This window comes from Macaca thibetana, chromosome 12, assembly GCF_024542745.1.
Source record: "Macaca thibetana thibetana isolate TM-01 chromosome 12, ASM2454274v1, whole genome shotgun sequence".
NCBI classification, from domain to species: Eukaryota; Metazoa; Chordata; class Mammalia; order Primates; family Cercopithecidae; genus Macaca; species Macaca thibetana.
Genome location: NC_065589.1, coordinates 59597468 through 59612664, shown reverse-complemented (window position 1 = coordinate 59612664; position 15197 = coordinate 59597468).

Below are 15197 nucleotides of genomic sequence, written 5' to 3'. Positions count from 1 at the left end.
CCTGGACTTTTTTTGGTTGGTAGGCTATTAAATACTGCCTCAATTTCAGAACTAGTTATTGGTCTACTCACGGATTTATTTAACCAGTAGTCATTCAGGAACAGGTTGTTCAGTTTCCATGTAGTTGTGTGGTTTTGAGTGAGTTTCTTAATCCTGAGTTCTAATTTGATTGCACTGTGGTCTGAAAGACTGTTATGATTTCCATTCTTTAGCATGTGCTCAGGAGTGTTTCACTTCCAATTATGTGGTCAGTTTTAGAATTAGTGCAATATGGTTCTGAGAAGAATGTATATTCTGTTGATTTGGGGTGAAGAGTTCTGTGGATGTCTATTAGGTCTGCTTGGTCCAGAGCTGAGTTCAAGTCCTGAATATTCTTCTTAATTTTCTGTCTCGTTGATCTGTCTAATATTGACTGTGGGGTGTTAGTCTCCAATTAATATTGTGTGGGAATCTAAGTCTCATTGTAGGTCTCTAAGAACTTGCTTTATGAATCTGAGTGCTCCTGTATTGGGTCCATATTTATTTAGGATAGTTAGCTCTTCTTGTTGCATTGATCCCTTTACCATTATGTAATGTCCTTCTTTGTCTCTTTTGATCTTTGTTGGTTTAAATTCTGTTTTATCAGAGACTAGGATTGCAACTGTTGCTTTTTTTTGCTTTCCATTTGCTTGGTAAATAATCCTCCATCCCTTTATTTTGAACCTATGTGTGTCTTTGCATGTGAGATGGGTCTCCTGAATATAGCACACTGATGGGTCTTGATTCTTTATCTAATTTGCCAGTCTGTGTCTTTTAATTGGGGCATTTAACCATTTACATTTAAGGTTAATATTGTTATGTGTGAATTTGATCCTGTCATTATGATGTTAGCTGGTTGTTTTGCTTGTTAGTTGATGCAGTTTCTTCCTAGCATCGATGGTCTTTACAGTTTGGTATGTTTTTGCATTGGCTGGTACCAGATTTTGCTTTCCATATTTAGTGCTTCCTTCAGGAGCTCTTGTAAGGCAGTCCTGGTGGTGACGAAATATCTCAGTATTTTCTTGTCTGTATAGGATTTTTTTTCTCCTTTGCTTATAAAGCTTAGTTTGACTGGATATGAAACTCTGGGTTGAAAATTCTTTAAGAATGATGAATATTGGCCCCTACCCTCCTCTGAGTTCAAGGGTTTTTGAAGAGAGATCCGTTGTTAGTCTGATGTTCTTCCCTTTGTGAGTAAACCTGACCTTTCTTTCTGGCTGCCCTTAACATTTTTTCCTTCATTTCAACCTTGGTGAATCTGACAATTACGTGTCTTGGAGTTGCTATTCTCGCAAAGTATCTTTGTGGTGTTCTCTGTATTTCCTGAATTTGAATGTTGGCCTGCCTTGCTAGGTTGGGGAATATTCTCCTGGAGAATATTCTGACAAGCGTTTTCCAACTTGGTTCCATTCTCCCCATCACTTTCAGGTACCCCAATCAAGTGTAGAGTTGGTCTTTTTCACATATTTCCATATTTCTTGGAGGCTTTGTTTGTTTCTTTTCACTCTTTTCTCTCCTCACTTTATTTCACTGAGTTGATCTTCAATCTCTGATATCCTATCTTCTGCTTAATTGATTGGGCTATTGATATTTGTGTATGCTTCACGAAGTTCTCATGCTGTGTTTTTCAGCTCCATCAGGTCATTTATGTTCTTCTCTAAACTGCTTATTCTAGTTAGAAATTCCTCTAATCTCTTTTCAAAGATCTTAGCTTCCTTGCGTTGAGCTTCTACATGCTCCTTTAGCTCAGAGGAGTTCGTTATTACCCACCGTCTGAAATCTACTTCTGTCAATTTGTCAAATTCATTCTCTGTCCAGTGTTGTTCCCTTGCTGGCGAGGAGTTATGATACTTTGGAGGAGAAGAGGTGTCCTGGTTTTTGGAATTTTCAGCCTCTTTGCACTGGTCTCTCAGTGGATTTATCTATCTTTGGTCTCTCACATTGGTGACCTTTGAATGGGGTCTCTGAGTGGACATCCTTTTTTGGTGATGTTGATATTATTCTTTTCTGTTTGTTACTTTTTCTTCTAACAGTCAGGCTCCTGTGCTGCAGGTCTGCTGGAGTTCACTAGAGGTCCACTCCAGACCCTGTTTGCCTGGGTATCTCCAGCAGAGGCTGCAGAACAGCAAAGATTGCTGCCTGTTCCTTCCTCTGGAAGCTTTGTCCCAGAGGGGCTCCTGCCAGATGCCAGCCAGAGCTCTCGTGTATGAGGTGTCTATTGGCCTACTGGGAGATGTCTCCCAGTCAGGATACCCGGGGTTCAGGGACACACTTGAGGAGCCAGTCTGTCCCTTATCAGAGCTCAAACACCATGCTGGGAGATCTACTGCTCTCTTCAGAGCTGTCAGGTAGGGATGTTTAAGTCTGCTGAAGCTGTGCCCACAGCTGCCCCTTCCCCCAGGTGCCCTGTCCCAGGGAAATGGGGGTGATATCTATAAGTCTCTGACTGGGGCTGCTGCCTTTTTTTCAGAGATGCCCTGCCCAGAGAGGAGGAATCTACAGAGTCAATTTGGCTGCAGTGGCCTTGCTCTGCTGAGGTGGGCTCTGCCCAGTTTGAACTTCCTGGTGGCTTTGTTTGCACTGTGAGGGTAAAACTGCCTACTCAAGCCTCAGCAATGGTGGGTGTCCCTCCCCACAGCAATCTCCAGCATCCCAGGTAGAACTCAGCCTGCTGTTCTAGCAGCGAGAGTTTCACACCAGTGGATCTTAGCTTGCTGGGCGACATGGGGGTGGGACCTGCCGAGCCAGGCTACTTGGCTCTCTGGCTTCAGCCCTTTTTCCAGGGGAGTGAATGGTTCTGTTTTTGCTGGTGTTCCAGGTTCCACTGGGGTATGAAAACAAAAACAAACAAACCAAAAAAAAAACAACACATACATACACACACAAAACAAAAAACTCTTACAGCTAGCTCAGTGTCTGCCCAAACGGCTACACAGTTTTGTGCTTGAAACCCAGGGCTCTGGTGGAGTAGGCACCAGAGGGAATCTCCTGGTCTGCCGGTTGAGAAGACTGTGGGAAAAGTGCAGTATCTGGGCCACAGTGCACTATTCTTCCTGGTACAGTCTCTCATGGCTTCCCTTGCCTGGGGAAGGGAGATCCCCCAAACCCTTGTGCTTCCTCAGTGATGCGATGCCCCATTCTGCTTCAGCTCACCCTCCATGGGCTGAACCCACTGTCCAACCATGCAGAAATCACCCAACTTCTTTGTCGATCTTGCTGGTTGCTGCAGACCGGAGCTGTTCCTATTCAGCCATCTTGCCAGCAAATCTTTTAAAAATTATTTTTAATTTTTGTAGGTACATAGTGGGTACATATATTATGGGGTACATGGGGTATTTTAATACAGGTATAGAATGTGTAATAATCACATCTGGGTACATGGGATATCCATCACCTTAATCATTTATCCTTTCTTTGTGTTAGAAATATTCCAGCTATACTTTTTGTTATTTTAAAATGTACAATAAATTCTTGTCAACTGCAGTCACCCTGTTGTGCTATCAAATATTAGATCTTATTCATTCTAACTATATTTTTGTACCCATTAACCATCCCCACTTCTCCATGCCTCTCCACTACCTTTCCCAGCCTCTGTTTACCGTCATTCTACCCTCTATCTCTGTGAGTTCAATTGTTTTAATTTTTAGCTCCCACAAATAAGTGAGAACACGTGACGTTTGCCTTTCTGTTCTTGGCTTATTTCACTTAACATTATGACGTTCATTCAGTTCTGTTCATTTTGTTGCAAATGACAGAAGCTCATTGTTTTTTATGGCTGGATAGTACTCCATTGTGTATATGCATGACATTTTCTTTATCCATTTGCCTGTTGATGGACACTTACGTTGCTTCCAAATCTTAGCTATTGTGAATAGTGCTGCAATAAACTTGGGAGTGCATATATCTGTTCATATACTGATTTCCTTTCTTTTGGGTATATGCCCAGCAGTAAAATTTAATTGCTAGATCATATGGTAGCTCTATTTTTAGTTTTTTGAGGAACCTCCAAACTGTTCTCCATAGTGGCTGTACTAATTTACATTCTCACCAACAGTGTATGAGGGTTCCCTTTTCTTCACATCCTCACTAGCATTTGTTATTGCCTGTCTTTCGGATAAAAGCCATTTTAACTGGGGTAAGATGCCATTTCACTGTGTTTTAATTTGTGTTTCTCTGATGATTAATGATGTTAAGCATCTTTTCATATACCTGTTTGTCATTTGTATGTCTTCTTTTGTGAGAAATGTGTACTCAAATCTTTCACCTATTTTTTAGCAGTTTTTTGAATATTAACTTTTAAAATATTGTGTAGCTTTCCATATTTTCTATTTAAAAGTCACACATTTCATTTTTTAAAATTTTACTTTTAAGTGCTGAGATACGTGTGCAGAATGTGAAGGTTTGTTACATAGGTATACATGTGCCATGGTGGTTTGCCGCACCTACCAACCCATCATCTAGGTTTTCAGCCCTGCATGCATTGAGTATTTGTCCTAATGTTCTCCCTCCCCTTTCCCCCTACTCCCCAACAGGCCCTGGTGTGTGATGTTCCCCTTCCTGTGTCCATGTGTTCTCATTGTTCAACTGTCACTTATGAGTGAGGACATGTGGACTTTCACCTGTTTTTATATTAGATTATTAGATTGTTTCCTATAGAGTTTGTTCACTTATTCTTTCTTATTGATATGCAGTAATGTGCATCTGCTATGCAGCTTTTAAAAATTGCTTTTCATTGTATGAATATATTATAATTTACCTGTTCTATTGATGAATATTTGGGTTGTATATTTTTTACTATTGTGAGTAAAGATTTAATGAATAGTTTTGTACATATCTTTTTGGTGGACATAAATACCATTTCTCTTGGGTATGTTCACGACAAAAGAGTGGAATTGTCAGCTATATGATAGATTTATCCTGAGTAGATATGTCAAACAGAATCTATTCCTAGTTGTTTACCAACTTTGGACTCTTTTCTTTATCAATGGAACAAAAGAGTCCAGAAACAGATACACATACACACAATCAACTAACTTATGACAAACAAATCACTGAAATTCAGTGGGTAAAAGAAAGCATTTTCAATAACTAATGTTGAATCAATTAGATACCTATATGGGAAATAAAAATTAAACTTTGTTTCTCTAATGGATACCATGCACAAATTATGGCTAGCTGAATGATAGAACTAAATCTAATAGGAGAGAAAAGTAACGCTTCTAGAAGAAAATATAGGAGAATATATTCATGACCTTGAGGTAAGCAGACAATTCTTAAACAAGACACAAAAAAGCATAATTCCTAAAAGAAATAGTCGATAAATTTGACCTCACTATGATAAAAACATCTATTGAAGTCGATGGGGTTCAGGACATGCTATCCGAAAATAAGACACTTTGGTATTTGAGGAAACAGCAGAAGCAGTCTATAGGAACCAGGAGGAATTCCCCTTGCCCCTTCTACCTGAAGGAGGCTGTAAAATCTGACTGACCTTCCCCTAAAAATAGATTGTAAAATCCTCATTCAAGGGGGAGTCCTCCTTACACTCACAGGAAAAGAATATTCTTAGCTCTAAGGACTACAGAGACATGGAAAATAATCTAAACAAACCAGCATTACTATGTTCTCCCCAGTTAATTACTGTGAGATTATACCTCTTTTTGTCCAATCATGTTTCTCCACAACTATTCACTTTTTCATCAGAATTAGCATAAATATATGCCGTTTTCTGTTTCTTTGGAACTTCATTTTTGAAGGCCTCTTTGTCACATAAAACTTACATTAAATAAATTTGTATGCTTTTCGCCTGTTAATCTGTTTATTATTATAGAGTTTTAAGCCACAAACTTTGTGATAGGTGAGGAAAAGATGTATTTTCTCTAAGGCAAGTCTTAGACTGAGAGGAGATATCTGGAGTGTGTATATATTAAACGTAAGACTTGTATCTAGAATATGTAAATAACTCCTAGAAATCTATAAGGAAAAAATAGCTCCATAAAAAAAAAATGGGCAAAATGTTTGAGCATTTCCCAAAAGTGGCTATCCAAAAGCCATAGCATGTAGAAAGGTGCTCAATATCATCAGTTACTAGGGAGATGACACAGCACAACAAGGTACCCCTATACAGACATCAGAGTGGCTAAAATTATAAAGACTGAAAATACTGACAAGACTGTTAACAAGAAGGTTGAGCAACTGCAGCTGTCATATGTTGTGTATGGGAGTTGGTACAACCAGTTTGGAAAACTGGCAGTGTCTATCAGAGTTAAAACATGATTAGTTCAGTAAGCAAAACTTCACCAGAGGAATAAAAGTATTTCAAGAGTGGAACTATGTGAGGTTTTTCTGAACTCTCTTAGGGAAGTGACTGGGGTTGCGTTGGGGGCTGCATCAAAAATAAATTGAAAGGTAAATAAAGGGATATACTGATATGTTTAAGAGAAATTTGGACACTGTATAAGCTTGTTTCAAGAACCAGCAGGGATACAACTACTGTGACTAAATCAAATGTTTATGAAGCCATGTGGTCTTGCTTGCCTGACTCTTCACCTTTGCTGCATGGCAGGAATCCAGAATTGGGAGAAGCTCAGCAGGTGCTTTTGTGAGCAATAGACCATCCACCATTGTGTCAGCCTCTTCCTCATTTGGTCTGCTCTTGCTGTTCCTGAAGATCTGGAAGGGGGAGAGGTTTGCATTATCACCAAGGTTGCTAATAAATGATCTTTTTCAATATAAACATGTAAAAGTTTTACCAGAATAGTCTTATTTTCCCATTAAATGCTCCCCAAAATTACCAGAATATTTTAAATTATGAACAATGAAAATGTTATTGCTGCTGGAGTTGACATTTTTCTTGCAAAACCAAGCTTTAAGTGTTTTAATTTTAAAGAAGACATTTCCAAAGCTAGAGTTGTATGCATAACAGGATTCCTATCTTTTTTTGTGCCGTCTATTAAGAGGCAATTCTTTTCTTTCCTAGGACTGTTTTCCCTTTCATTTTAAGAGAAAAGCCTGCTTTTGGATGACTAAGAGGATCCCAGAGACATGAGGATAGCATCTTTAGCTGCTTCTGACACATATTCTGTTCTTCATCTTGACGCTATTGATAGCACCATTGCTGGAATTTGTTCTTGTTCATCCTCACTTTTTTTTGTCTTGTTAGATAGAAAAAACTTGCAAGCATCTTAATGTTGAAGAACTTTCTTTCCTCTCCCCACCCTGCTGTGTCCATTTTGTCTATGATATAGCTGAATATAAACTCTAATACCTTTTTGTAGTTCTTTTTTGGCCAGAGGAAAGTAAACAACTTGATTGTGCTCAGAGCCTGTCTCATGCCTCATTAGGTACTGGGGGTAAGCAGATGGCAGCAACATTACATGGCTCTGCAGAAACATCTGATTTATTTTTATGAGCACGTTATAGTCTTTAAGACATGAGCACCAAAGTCACAAGTGGTGCCATATACATCATAAAAATGAGGGATGTTTTCTTATATGTCATGAAATAACCCATGCATGTAATTCCTTTGAGGGAAAAGAAATAGTCTGTTAGAACAAATTGATTTTTAAAACCATGCTATACAGTTGTCTTTCCAAAATTCAATGATTTGGTTGTCTTGGCAAAAATTAAAATGCCCCAAAACATCAGCAGCTGTATCTCAGAAGAGCGTGAAAATTCAAATTTTCCTGGCTTAAGGTATGATCTTTTCATCCTATTCTAATAGAAAAGCTTCTCCATGCGGAAGACTGCACTTGTTTCTCTCTTGGAGCAGAGTTCTTGTGTTTAGAAATATGTATCTTTAAATGATTTCACCGATAATGAACGAGTACAATCAAACAACCTTTCATAGCAGGAGGGCTGGGTAGATGAAGTGAGCATTTGTAGATCTGTGATTAAGTACAGGGTGCCATTTGGAGTTATGAAACAATAACAATAACTTTACATTTTACAGTATTTTACCATTTACACCGTGTCTTAATAAGCATGGCAAGAATTTTCAGTCATGATTTCTCAGACAAGACCACATTAGAAGTTAATGTATATGGCTATTCAATGTCAGAAAATCAGGTTAAAATTCAGTTTTCCTACAGTAGAGTCCTTGTGATCCTTAGCTTGTGATCTCTTCAGCGAATATAAGATGCCTTTCTGGCTACTTTCCAAAGGTTTCCAGTTAGATGTCATCTGCTTACTTGAAGCCCCACACAATTATCACCTTCCCCTTAAAACTGATGTTCCCTTCTGACTTTTCCTTTTGTGCTGATGGTAGCACATTTCTCATCATTTTCCCCATCAAAGGTGAATCTGGATTTAGTTATTTATAATTACTTTTCCAAAAGACTTTGAGGAAAATTGTTCCTTGGTGGCTTGGTGTACACTTAAACATCAAGCCTAAAAATGAACATCAAAGGGTTCTAATTTGGGTTCTTTTAATTCAGGAAGCTTGCTACCTTCAGCAGGTTTCTTACCCAGCAATGTGCAAAATATTTCTTAGGGGCCTAGAAAATGCAAAGTATGGTATTAGGAACCATGCATCAACAAGTAGAAAACATTGCTGCTTTCCAAGGAACTTTACAGTCCATTTCTGGAGACAAGGTTTATTGAAAATGTTCAATTTACAATGACATTCAAGTATCATAAGGTAGTTGGGTCACTGCATCCTTAAAGCTGAGATCTCTTTTAGTCCTTCCCAATTTGTTCTTTTTTTTCAGTGAGAATCCAAAGGTGGAGAGGTAAAATGACTTGTAATGGGCATCCTAAGGCATCTTAATAGCAGAGTTGTGCTTAGACCTGTGGGTGGGGTATGGTGCCTGGTTGAGTGCTTCTCTGCTTTACAATACTGAGCTGCTATAGGAGAGGGCAGACTGTTAGTGCAGTATGTTCCAAGAATGAAAAGTCACAGTATTTTGAGAAAAGACCATGGAGGAGGTACAATCTGAGCTGGCCCTTGAAAGGTAATTCATATTTAGGCAAAGGGTATGGAAAGAGCTTTCCAAGGAAACGAGATGGGACAGATTAGAAGATTGGGGATTAGATAGATATGAATAAGGCAGGTGCTTCTTCCTGTTGAATAGTACTGGAAGTAAGACTTGGAAACACAACTAAGGAGTAAAACATTTTAGGGAGATTCATGTTATAGTGGAGAGCAGGACTGATTGTAATGTGTGAGAAACTAAAATCAGATGGTCAAGTAGGAGGTTATTGAAGCAGTTTAGCTACTATGATTACAGCCCAAATGGATATGGTAGGTATAGAAATTAAAAGAGAGGTATAGATGGGGGAACTCTTGAAGGATGAATAGAAATTAATGACAGGTTGGATTAAGGAAGTGAAAGAGAAGCTGCAGGCAAGGGAGACAGAAGTTTGAGACTTGATGGATAAAATAATGAGAAATGAACTACCATGAGCAGAAAAGGAAAAGTCAGAAGGTCATAATTGTGTTGGGCTTCAAGTGTGTGGGCAAGATCTCAGTGAAAACCCATGGAAGGTAGCCAGGAAGACATGTTCAGTAAAAAGATCATGAGCTGAAGACACAGATTTGAGAATTATCTGCATAAAAAAGTGGTAGTTGAGATATGACAATGGGTCTAGACTCTGAGAATGGAGTATAGTGGGTGAGCTTTGAGAAACACCTACATCTAGGGGGAAAGAACGGGGGACGGGAGTCAGTACAGGCATTGTAGGCCTGAAGGATCTGGCTGGCCTGGAAGCAGGAAAATCAGAAAAGTGTGAGAAGAGAATTCAGTTTCAAAAATTAGGAGGTGACTAATTATAACAACTACAATAAATTTCATTGTTGTCATTGAAAGATCCTTAAGGAGAAATGTGATACTCCTTTTAACATGGACCCAGGAGATCTATTAAATTTTGTTCCCCAGTCCTGTAGGAATGTGAGGTAGGAGACATTCCTAGAGGTTGATCAGAGCATGGTTTTCTATATTTCCTAATATATAAAGAAACAAATCCTAGTAAACACACATAACTTGGCCAAATAACCTTAAATAGATATATTAAAAATCACTTACAATTTGTGAAAATATCAAGTTCCCTTTGATTTGTATAATCTTCATTTTTTTATGGTGTTAAATTTTCACTGATATTTTGTTAAACAGAATTCTTAGACTGTAAAGGAATTGGATTAATGTTCTTTACTTTCTCTGGAAAGTATAACCGCAAAGAAAAAACAAATAGATTTTGATAAGTAGACAAAAGAGATTTATTTTCAGAGAAGACCGACTTAGTAGTTCTAATTAAGATAATTTGAAACACAGGATGATCATTTCCTAAAACAATTTGGGAAAAAAAAGCAAAGCCTTTAAAATAAGCATAGTGTTTTTTTGTTTTAATTGGTGAGAATAGAGAGAGGTGTGAATTATATTACTGCTTTAGATGTGTGAAGATTTTAATAAGAAGTTTAGTAAGTTTACTGTGAACTCTTGACATTCAAAGTTAACATCATTTTCATTTTTTTAATCTGTTATTAGAACATGGAATTAATTTCTGAAATGTAGTTTTCCTGAGAGCTTCCTCCTGCTATTTACATGTCTTCATATCTACTGTCAAACAGAAAAAAATATTTTATACATGAATTATCTTAGACATCATAATATAAGTCAACAGAAATGATATTTTTCCATATGTAAATAACTTCCTAAATTTTATGAAATGCTTGTGAAGATTGATATCAAGATTTTTATTTTTATTTAAAGTTCTGGGGTACACGTGCAGGATGTGTGGGTTTCTTACATAGGTAAATGTGTGCTATGGTGGTTTGCTGCACCTATCAATCCATCACCTAGGTATTAAGCCTGGCATGCATTAGCTATTTTTCCTGATGTTCCCCCTTTCCCACCCTCTCTACAGGCCCCAGTGTGTATTGTTCCCCTTCCTGTGTCCATGTGTTCTCATTGTTCATCTCCCACTTATAAGTGAGAACAGGCAGTGTTTGGTTTTCTGTTCCTGTGTTAGTTTGCTGAGGATAATGGCTTCTAGCTCCATCCTTATCCCTGTGAAGGGCATGATCTCATTCCTTTTCATGGTTCCATAGTATTCCATGGTGCATATGTACATTTTCTTTATCCAGCCTATCATTCATGGGCATTTGGGTTGATTTCATGTCTTTGCTATTGTGAATAGTGCTGCAATGAACATATGTGTGCATGTATCTTTATAATAGAACAATTTATATTCCTTTGGGTATATACCCAGTAATGAGATTGCTGGGTTAAATGATATTTCTGGTTCTGAATCTTTGAGGAATCACCACACTGTCTTCCACAACGGTTGAACTAATTTACATCCCCACCAAAAGCGTAAAAGCATTCCTTTGCTCTGCAACCTTGCCAGGATCTGTTGTTTCTTGACTTTTTAATAATTGCCATTCTGACTGGCGTGAGATGGTATCTCATTGTAGTTTTGGTTTGCATTTCTCTAATGATCAGTGATGTTGAGCTTTTTTTCATGTTTGTTGGCTGCATGTATGCCTTCTTTTGAGAAGTGTCTGTTCATGTCCTTTGACCACTTTTTAATGGGGTAGGATTTTTAAAGACAAAATCTAAAGAAATTTAAACCCAGATACATTTATCAACTATTTTGTTCAATTTCTATTTTATATTAAAACTATTTTTACATTGTTCTTATTTTGGGTAGTGGAGTTTAATGCATGTTATTAAGTGCTCTAATGTTTTAGAATATAGTTTGTACAGTAGATAGAGATTTATTACAGATGTGAAACCTGGGCCCCTACATCTAATGGCAACTTTCTACTTTTATACTACCATATATTTTTTCTCCCAGGATTTCTTAACTTTCTGTTCTAGAGCATGCCACATCTATGTCTTTTTCTAAATGAAACCGGAGACTGTCAAAAGTGAAGATGTTCAGGAAAGATCTAAATTTGGACAGGAATATTTAACAATACATATATTTAGTGCCTGCACAGCAAACATGTAGCAAGATTGAATGAAATACAATAATCCCTTCCTAAACATGAGATTCCAATAAAGATTTGAAGTGAGATGCAGTTACTTTGTAGTTCCTTTTGTCAATCAAAAGATTTTGAATTTATTTGCATTTGAATTGTGAGTAATCTGAGTTGAGAAGAAAAGGCAACTGGAAGTTGGGAATATTTAAAAAGGAAGTAAAACTGATGGCGGAAAGGAAACACAAATTTTTATAACAACTGGGAAAGATACTGAAAGATTGGAAAGCTCCCCAGTACCCCTTAGGAGGAAGAAAAGGGGTAACTGATTGAGGCCTCAGTGAGCTAAGGACTGGGTCTGGAAACTGGAGAGACCTGGAGGCAGCAGGTGGGGCTACAGGGCCAATTCTGAGTCATAAAATTGAAAAGACGGTGGTCATTGAGATGTAGACACAGATAAATTTAAAAAGAGATGCTTTGAAGTATTTGTTTTCTGTAACAAAACAAAAGTAACTTGTGAGCATGTTGTTAATACTGAAGAAAAGAGGTGGCAAGAGAGGGAGCTCCTGAAAACTTCTAGCATGCAAAGGTATAATTCATGTTGTTAATTTAGGTGTATAAAATGCATGGCTAATATCTTAGTATATTGTTTTACAAATGTGAAATTATGTGTTAGGTTTCTTACAGATTTGGCTATGACACTGTTTCCCTAAGTCTATTCTTCTTCTATGGCTTTAGTTTATTGATTTTAAGTTATGTTAAGGGAATTCTTCTGGACCCAAATCCCTGTGGTTTGGGGGAAACTATTATATATTTGAAGGAGAATAGGCACAGGTTTGTATAAAAGGGTTTGAAAGAGTAAAGTGGAACATAACTAAAGCAATTTAGGCTGATGCCTGGTATCCATAAAATTAATGCACTTTAAAATGAACATGTCTAACTACTAAAGAATTTTCAAAATTAAAATTTCCATCTATTAGACATTAGGCCAGTCTCCCCACTCTTAGTATCAAAGTCTCATTGTGAAAATTGAGATTCTTTGCGAAGAGCCTAGAATAACCTCCTTTAAGTCTTAGAATATAATGGTGTTGGTAAATATACCTTGATGTGTTGCAGGAAGTCAGGGACCCCGAACAGAGGGACCAGCTGAAGCCATTGCAGAAGAATATAAATTGTGAAGATTTCATAGACATTTATTAATTCCCCAAATTAATCTTTTATAATTTCTTATGCCTGTCTTCACTGCAATCTCTGAACATAAATTATGAAGATTTCACAGACACTTATCACTTCCCCAGTCAATACTTTTGTGATTTCCTATGCCTGTCTTTAATCTCTTAATCCCGTCATCTTTGTAAGTGGAGGATGAATGTTGCCTCAGGACCCTGTGATGATTGTGTTAACTGCACAAATTGTTTGTAGAGCATGTGTATTTGAACAATATGAAATCTGGGCACCTTAAGAACAGGATAACAGCGATTTTCAGGGAACAAGGGAGATAACCTTAAAGTCTGGCTGCCTGTAGGCCGGGCGGAACAGAGTCATATTTCTCTTTTTTCAAAAGCAAATAGGAGAAATATTGCCTCTGAGTTCTTTTTCTCAGCAAGGAACATCCCTGAGAAAGAGAATGCATTCCTAAGGGGAGGCCTCTGAAATGGCCGCTTTGGGAACATCTGTCTTTTACGGTTGCAGATAAGGGATGAAATAAGCCCTGGTCTCCTGTAGCGCTCCCAGGCCTATTAGGATAAGGAAATTCTCACCTAATAAATTTTGATCAGACCAGTTTTCTGCTCTCAAACCCTGTCTCCTGATAAGATGTTATCAATGACAACCCGTGCCCGAAACTTCATTAGCAATTTTAATTTCACCCCTTCCTGTGATCTCGTCCTGCCTCCATTTGCCTCGTGATATTTTATTACCTTGTGAAGCATTTGATCTCTGTGACCCACACCCTATTCGTACACTCCCTCCCCTTTTGAAAATCACTAATAAAAACTTGCTGGTTTTGCAGCGGGGGGGGGGGGTCATCATGGAACCTGCTGACATGTGAGGTCTCCCCCGGAAACCTAGCTTTAAAATTTCTCTTTTTTACTCTTTCCCTCTATTTCTCAGACCAGCCAACAAATAGAAAAGGACCTAAGTGAAATATTGGGGTCTTGGGATAACCCTGGGTCCCAGGATTCACCAGCCCTTGAACACAGATGATCTCAGATTAATGGCCAAATTAACTGGCATTTCCAGAGCTTGGGGTCACATATCCAAACCTCCTTAAATAACACTGAGGGATCCCTCAGGATACTGTGTACTCAGATACAAGTAGGTTCATGTTTTCCACTTTCGTTTCCTCTTCCATACATAAGCTCTAGTGCAGCTGCTGCTAATGCCCATTATGGAGTTGTCATTGATTCTGCTAATGGTGCATCTTCCCACATTGGCAACATTGCCAATACTTGCTTCCCTTACAGTCTGATTCCAGCCTAAATGTAGCACTCAGTGGGAATGACTTTCCTGACCCTTCCCCACAACTGGATAAGGGTCATTTATTCTATGCCTCCATAGTGCTCTGTACTTCTTTCTTGCAGACTTGAACACTTATAATTATTTAAGTCATTTCAGTATTTCTTTAATCTTAAGACATGCTCTGTTTCAACATTTTTAACACTTAAAAATTTGTGATGTTATCATTGAAAGAATCATTTTATGTGGTAATTTATTTTTATCATGGAGAATTTATTGAAACAATGGTGCCTCTTATAATTGAAGACATCTTTCAATTTGCTTTTGGAAGTGTGTTGGGCATGAATTCATTAATTATGTACTCCTTTAAGTACAGCTTTATTTTTGGCATTTAGAATCAGGGATTATTTCCCACTAAATTATGAATGATTTTGCTTGTAAAAATTGCTATGCAATTGTTAAGGTACAGACTTCGGAGTTAGACCTGGTTCTTGTCCTAGCCATGCCAACTGAAGTAATATGGTATTTGTGTATATATTTTGTCTTTCTTCCCTGATGGCCTATAAACTCCAAGAGGCCTGAAGAAACCTATGTTCATCCCTCTCCAGCAACTAGAACAGCACCTGCAGGTAGTGAAGGCTCAATAAATACTGGACTCCTTGCACCTTTGACTTGCTCACTCTTCATTTGATCCTAATGCCACTTTGGGGTAGATAATTAGTTACCTAAGAACAGGAGCCACACATTTATTCAACAAATATTTATTGTGTGCCCACTCATCAACGTGTAAGATGCTGGAGCTAAA